General features: G+C 36.7%; 1 protein-coding gene across 45 annotated transcripts in view; it reads right to left on the bottom strand.

The window, feature by feature from the left end:
• Positions 1–1,436: 1,436 nt before the first annotated feature.
• LOC127841595 (glycoprotein-N-acetylgalactosamine 3-beta-galactosyltransferase 1-like) overlaps positions 1,437–7,181 on the bottom strand; it is a 53,173-nt gene continuing 47,428 nt past the window's right edge. For 12 of the 45 annotated variants that reach the window (XR_008031132.1, XR_008031138.1, XR_008031134.1 and 9 more), the window contains 2 exons: positions 3,537–3,598; positions 1,454–1,483 (listed from right to left, as the gene is read on the bottom strand). The gene's annotated coding sequence lies outside the window, so the exon portion shown is untranslated. Of the gene's footprint in view, positions 1,484–3,536; positions 3,599–5,627; positions 5,709–7,181 lie in introns of those variants that run through there. The other 33 variants (XR_008031130.1, XR_008031131.1, XR_008031137.1 and 30 more) reach the window with 15 other exon arrangements.

Genomic DNA, 7,181 nt, shown 5'->3' with positions numbered 1-7,181 from the left:
AATATATTAGTTTGGCTGGATTGGATTAGTCCATTGGCCATTCTGTATCATATTCACACGCGGGTGTTTTTCAGTCCGAAGAAAGGCGATATTAGGCCTGTTAAAGCTTAACTGCCCCTTTAAGATTTAAAGCTGTTGTGTTCAATATCTGCAATAAAATACCAAACAAACCAAAAAGACATGCAAGTGGGGCTAATGTGTGGTGTGGGGAAAGAATGAATTTGTTAGATATTTTCACTCTAAGCAATTTGATAATGTCTTTTTTGTGTTGTTTTTTAATCATCCCAAAAATGCCAATTTCAAAGCAAAAACAATCCAATTTCATCCAAGACAAAAAACTAATTAGTCAAAATGAGAGATCAAAGATACTTTGAAGTGTAGAAATCAATAAGCTTCCAATAACTTGTTATTTCACACCAATAAAAGTGTAAAATCTTTGAAAGCGCCTTGTCGATCGGTGCCCATTTATTTACCAGCCGCCAATGAAATATTCTAGCATGTAATGTCATGGGTGCCTTTTAACTGCAGCAGATGGTCAAAATGCATTGCCAGCTCTCATTAGAGGTTCAAGACAATACAAATTTCATTTTGGACACAAAATAAGTACTTTAGGCTATTTTTATGGTGGCAATCTGGTCCAAATGGGAGTTTGTAACCAAGCGAAAGAATACAATGCTCATTTGTTGGGGGGGGGTTAAGCTGGAAGGAAAAGTTAAATTGAACAAAAAACACATATGTAGGCAAGCATTATAGCTTAGCAATGATGTTCCATGTAGTAACAGGGGTAGAAAGGCAGTTCAGATCAAGGCAGTGTCCTGAAAGGGGTTTCTAGTACTTCTTTTGGGGACACAGCTTCTGCAGAATTCTCAACACAACAAATATCAATGATTCATGTCACCTTTCTATGCAAGGAAAAAGAATAAGGACAATACTGTCATTAAATCACTGAATGAGAGAAGCATGTACCAAATAAAAAACAAAAACAAGTTGCTGAAAGTGCCAAATTTTTCAAAAAATCCCTCTAAGGTAAATGATGAAGGGGACACTAGGGACACTTGCTATAACAATCCTATGTTAAGTAAGGCGCGACACCATTTAAGCCGGAACCATGAATATAAGCATATTGTGAGAAACAATACAATACCAAAACAAGCTAATTGTAGGGTAACAGTAGCAAATCAACTCAGCTGTACTGCATACATGCTCAGGAACAAGGATAACCCTGTTAAGTGCCAACTTCAGCTGCCAACAAAGCACGAGCTTTACATGTCAGGACGCGGAACTATCAATACAAACTGCGAGGAGAATTACATGACGGCAGGGTGTGAGTGACCACAATCCTGATTATGACAGTCTTTCACACCTAAAGCATCATACATATGCTTATTGCTTGTGTACATGATAACAAAATGATATTATTACCTGTTTTGCATCACAAACCCTTATCCAGTGGCCCTTGACTTAGTCGCAGACATTCCTCTTCCTGAAAAAGTCAAAATACCCAATAGAAAAAGATAAAAAAAAATGAAACAAAAACATGCATTTATGTATTTTAAGTGTACTTTTATGAATATATGAAGTGATAAAATCTTGCTCAATTCCATGATTGTACTAAATATGAAGGCTGGCTCAGTTAAGATCTGCTGCACTGTCCATACTGTAAAAATGCCTGCCATTCCATGTCGTGAAATGGGGGCTCTGTTTGAATGTTCATGCTTTTCGCAAAAGTTTTAGTTGCGTTACTCGATCACGGAAGTCCCTGGCGTTGAATTCTCTAACTTCATGTAACACTTAACGCGAACACGGTCAACCAATATGCGGTTGAATTAAGTCGGAAAGCAATTTAGCCCTTATTCCACTATATAAGGGTGGGGGGGGGGGTCAACTTGAAAAACAACTATTCCAGGTCAAATAATCTGAATTCATGCATTTAATGCACTTATTTTCTTCTCCCTTTTGCTAAGACATGACCAAACAATCTGCTTTCCCAGTCATATTTGCACTTGCAGAGATATTTCATTTTATCATAAGTTAGTATAAGAGAAATTTATTTTTACTGAAATGTGTTTTTCTTTCATATTATTATCATCCCATCCATATTGCACCAATATATTAAGTTTGGCTGGATTAGCTGTCCATTTGGCCATTCTGTATCATATTTTCACACGCGGGTGTTTTCAGTCCGAAGAAGGCGATATTAGGCCTGTTAAGCTTAACTGCCCTTTAAGATTTAAAGCTGTTGTGTTCAATATCTGCAATAAAATACCAAAACAAACCAAAAGACATGCAAGTGGGGCTAATGTGTGGGTGGGGAAAGAATGAATTTGTTAGATATTTTCACTCTAAGCAATTTTGATAATGTCTTTTTTGTGTGTTTTTTTTTAATCATCCCAAAAATGCCAATTTCAAAGCAAAAACAATCCAATTTCATCCAAGACAATAAACTAATTAGTCAAAATGAGAGATCAAAGATACTTTGAAGTGTAGAAATCAATAAGCTTCCAATAACTTGTTATTTCACACCAATAAAAGTGTAAAATCTTGAAAGCGCCTTGTCGATCGGTGCCCATTTATTTACCAGCCGCCAATGAAATATTCTAGCATGTAATGTCATGGGTGCCTTTTAACTGCAGCAGATGGTCAAAATGCATTGCCAGCTCTCATTTAGAGGTTCAAGACAATACAAATTTTCATATTTTGGACACAAAATAAGTACTTTAGGCTATTTTTATGGTGGCAATCTGGTCCAAATGGGAGTTTGTAACCAAGCGAAGAATAACAATGCTCATTTGTTGGGGGGGGGGGGGGGTTTAAGCTGGAAGGAAAGTTAAATTGAACAAAAAACACATATGTAGGCAAGCATTATAAGCTTAGCAATGATGTTCCATGTAGTAACAGGGGTAGAAAGGCAGTTCAGATCAAGGCAGTGTCCTGAAAGGGGTTTCTAGTACTTCTTTTGGGGACACAGCTTCCTGCAGAATTCTCAACACAACAAATATCAATGATTCATGTCACCTTTCTATGCAAAGAAAAAAGAATAAGGACAATACTGTCATTAAATCACTGAATGAGAGAAGCATGTACCAAATAAAAAACAAAACAAGTTGCTGAAAGTGCCAAATTTTGTCCAAAAAAATCCCTCTAAGGTAAATGATGAAGGGGACACTTGCTATAACAATCCTATGTTTAAGTAAGGCGCGACACCATTTTAAGCCGGAACCATGAATATAAGCATATTGTGAGAAAACAATACCAAAAAACAAGCTAATTGTAGGGTAACAAGTAGCAAATCAACTCAGCTGTACTGCATACATGCTCAGGAACAAGGATAACCCTGTTAAGTGCCAACTTCAGCTGCCAACAAAGCACGAGCTTTACATGTCAGGACGCGGAACTATCAATACAAACTGCGAGGAGAATTACATGACGGCAAGGGTGTGAGTGACCACAATCCTGATTATGACAGTCTTTCACACCTAAAGCATCATACATATGCTTATTTGCTTGTGTACATGATAACAAAATGATATTATTACCTGTTTTGCCATCAACAACCCGTATCCAGTGGCCCTTGACTTAGTCGCAGACATTCCTCTTCCTGAAAAAGTCAAAATACCCAATAGAAAAAGATAAAAAAATGAAACAAAAACATGCATTTATGTATTTTAAGTGTACTTTTATGAATAATATGAAGTGATAAAATCTTGCTCAATTCATGATTGTACTAAATATGAAGGCTGGCTCAGTTAAGCATCTGCTGCACTGTCCATACTGTAAAAATGCCTGCCATTCCATGTCGGTGAAATGGGGCTCTGTTTGAATGTTCATGCTTTTCGCAAAGTTTTAGTTGCGTTACTCGATCACGGAGTCCCTGGCGTTGAATTCTAACTTCATGTAACACATTAACGCGACACGGTCAACCAATATGCGGTTGAATTTAAGTCGGAAAGCAATTTAGCCCTTATTCCACTATATAAGGGTGGGGGGTCAACTTGAAAAACAACTATTCCAGGTCAAATAATCTGAATTCATGCATTTAATGCACTTATTTTCTTCCCTTTTGCTAAGAAATGACCAAAAATCTGCTTTCCCAGTCATATTTTGCACTTGCAGATGATATTTCATTTTTATCATAAGTTAGTTATAAGAGAAATTTATTTTTACTGAAATGTGTTTTTCTTTCATATTATTATCATCCCATCCATATTGCACCAATATATTAAGTTTGGCTGGATTAGCTGTCCATTTGGCCATTCTGTATCATATTTTCACACGCGGGTGTTTTCAGTCCGAAGAAGGCGATATTAGGCCTGTTAAAGCTTAACTGCCCCCTTTAAGATTTAAAGCTGTTGTGTTCAATATCTGCAATAAAATACCAAAACAAACCAAAAAGACATGCAAGTGGGGCTAATGTGTGGTGGGGAAAGAATGAATTTGTTAGATATTTTCACTCTAAGCAATTTTGATAATGTCTTTTTTGTGTGTTTTTTTTTAATCATCCCAAAAATGCCAATTTCAAAGCAAAAACAATCCAATTTCATCCAAGACAATAAACTAATTAGTCAAAATGAGAGATCAAAGATACTTTGAAGTGTAGAAATCAATAAGCTTCCAATAACTTGTTATTTCACACCAATAAAAGTGTAAAATCTTGAAAGCGCCTTGTCGATCGGTGCCCATTTATTTACCAGCCGCAATGAAATATTCTAGCATGTAATGTCATGGGTGCCTTTTAACTGCAGCAGATGGTCAAAATGCATTGCCAGCTCTCATTTAGAGGTTCAAGACAATACAAATTTTCATATTTTGGACACAAAATAAGTACTTTAGGCTATTTTTATGGTGGCAATCTGGTCCAAATGGGAGTTTGTAACCAAGCGAAAGAATACAATGCTCATTTGTTGGGGGGGGGGGGGGGGGTTTAAGCTGGAAGGAAAAGTTAAATTGAACAAAAAACACATATGTAGGCAAGCATTATAAGCTTAGCAATGATGTTCCATGTAGTAACAGGGGTAGAAAGGCAGTTCAGATCAAGGCAGTGTCCTGAAAGGGGTTTCTAGTACTTCTTTTGGGGACACAGCTTCCTGCAGAATTCTCAACACAACAAATATCAATGATTCATGTCACCTTTCTATGCAAAGAAAAAAGAATAAGGACAATACTGTCATTAAATCACTGAATGAGAGAAGCATGTACCAAATAAAAAACAAAACAAGTTGCTGAAAGTGCCAAATTTTGTCAAAAAAATCCCTCTAAGGTAAATGATGAAGGGGACACTTGCTATAACAATCCTATGTTTAAGTAAGGCGCGACACCATTTTAAGCCGGAACCATGAATATAAGCATATTGTGAGAAAACAATACCAAAAACAAGCTAATTGTAGGGTAACAAGTAGCAAATCAACTCAGCTGTACTGCATACATGCTCAGGAACAAGGATAACCCTGTTAAGTGCCAACTTCAGCTGCCAACAAAGCACGAGCTTTACATGTCAGGACGCGGAACTATCAATACAAACTGCGAGGAGAATTACATGACGGCAAGGGTGTGAGTGACCACAATCCTGATTATGACAGTCTTTCACACCTAAAGCATCATACATATGCTTATTTGCTTGTGTACATGATAACAAAATGATATTATTACCTGTTTTGCCATCAACAACCCTTATCCAGTGGCCCTTGACTTAGTCGCAGACATTCCTCTTCCTGAAAAAGTCAAAATACCCAATAGAAAAAGATAAAAAAATGAAACAAAAACATGCATTTATGTATTTTAAGTGTACTTTTATGAATAATATGAAGTGATAAAATCTTGCTCAATTCATGATTGTACTAAATATGAAGGCTGGCTCAGTTAAGCATCTGCTGCACTGTCCATACTGTAAAAATGCCTGCCATTCCATGTCGGTGAAATGGGGCTCTGTTTGAATGTTCATGCTTTTCGCAAAAGTTTTAGTTGCGTTACTCGATCACGGAGTCCCTGGCGTTGAATTCTAACTTCATGTAACACATTAACGCGACACGGTCAACCAATATGCGGTTGAATTTAAGTCGGAAAGCAATTTAGCCCTTATTCCACTATATAAGGGTGGGGGGTCAACTTGAAAAACAACTATTCCAGGTCAAATAATCTGAATTCATGCATTTAATGCACTTATTTTCTTCCCTTTTGCTAAGAAATGACCAAAAATCTGCTTTCCCAGTCATATTTTGCACTTGCAGATGATATTTCATTTTTATCATAAGTTAGTATAAGAGAAATTTATTTTTACTGAAATGTGTTTTTCTTTCATATTATTATCATCCCATCCATATTGCACCAATATATTAAGTTTGGCTGGATTAGCTGTCCATTTGGCCATTCTGTATCATATTTTCACACGCGGGTGTTTTCAGTCCGAAGAAGGCGATATTAGGCCTGTTAAAGCTTAACTGCCCCTTTAAGATTTAAAGCTGTTGTGTTCAATATCTGCAATAAAATACCAAAACAAACCAAAAAGACATGCAAGTGGGGCTAATGTGTGGTGGGGAAAGAATGAATTTGTTAGATATTTTCACTCTAAGCAATTTTGATAATGTCTTTTTTGTGTGTTTTTTTTTAATCATCCCAAAAATGCCAATTTCAAAGCAAAAACAATCCAATTTCATCCAAGACAATAAACTAATTAGTCAAAATGAGAGATCAAAGATACTTTGAAGTGTAGAAATCAATAAGCTTCCAATAACTTGTTATTTCACACCAATAAAAGTGTAAAATCTTGAAAGCGCCTTGTCGATCGGTGCCCATTTATTTACCAGCCGCCAATGAAATATTCTAGCATGTAATGTCATGGGTGCCTTTTAACTGCAGCAGATGGTCAAAATGCATTGCCAGCTCTCATTTAGAGGTTCAAGACAATACAAATTTTCATATTTTGGACACAAAATAAGTACTTTAGGCTATTTTTATGGTGGCAATCTGGTCCAAATGGGAGTTTGTAACCAAGCGAAAGAATACAATGCTCATTTGTTGGGGGGGGGGGGGGGGTTTAAGCTGGAAGGAAAAGTTAAATTGAACAAAAAACACATATGTAGGCAAGCATTATAAGCTTAGCAATGATGTTCCATGTAGTAACAGGGGTAGAAAGGCAGTTCAGATCAAGGCAGTGTCCTGAAAGGGGTTTCTAGTACTTCTTTTGG

The sequence above is a fragment of the Dreissena polymorpha genome, chromosome 8 (assembly GCF_020536995.1).
Source record: "Dreissena polymorpha isolate Duluth1 chromosome 8, UMN_Dpol_1.0, whole genome shotgun sequence".
Lineage (NCBI taxonomy): Eukaryota > Metazoa > Mollusca > Bivalvia > Myida > Dreissenidae > Dreissena > Dreissena polymorpha.
This window is presented reverse-complemented; position numbering and strand designations above follow the sequence as displayed.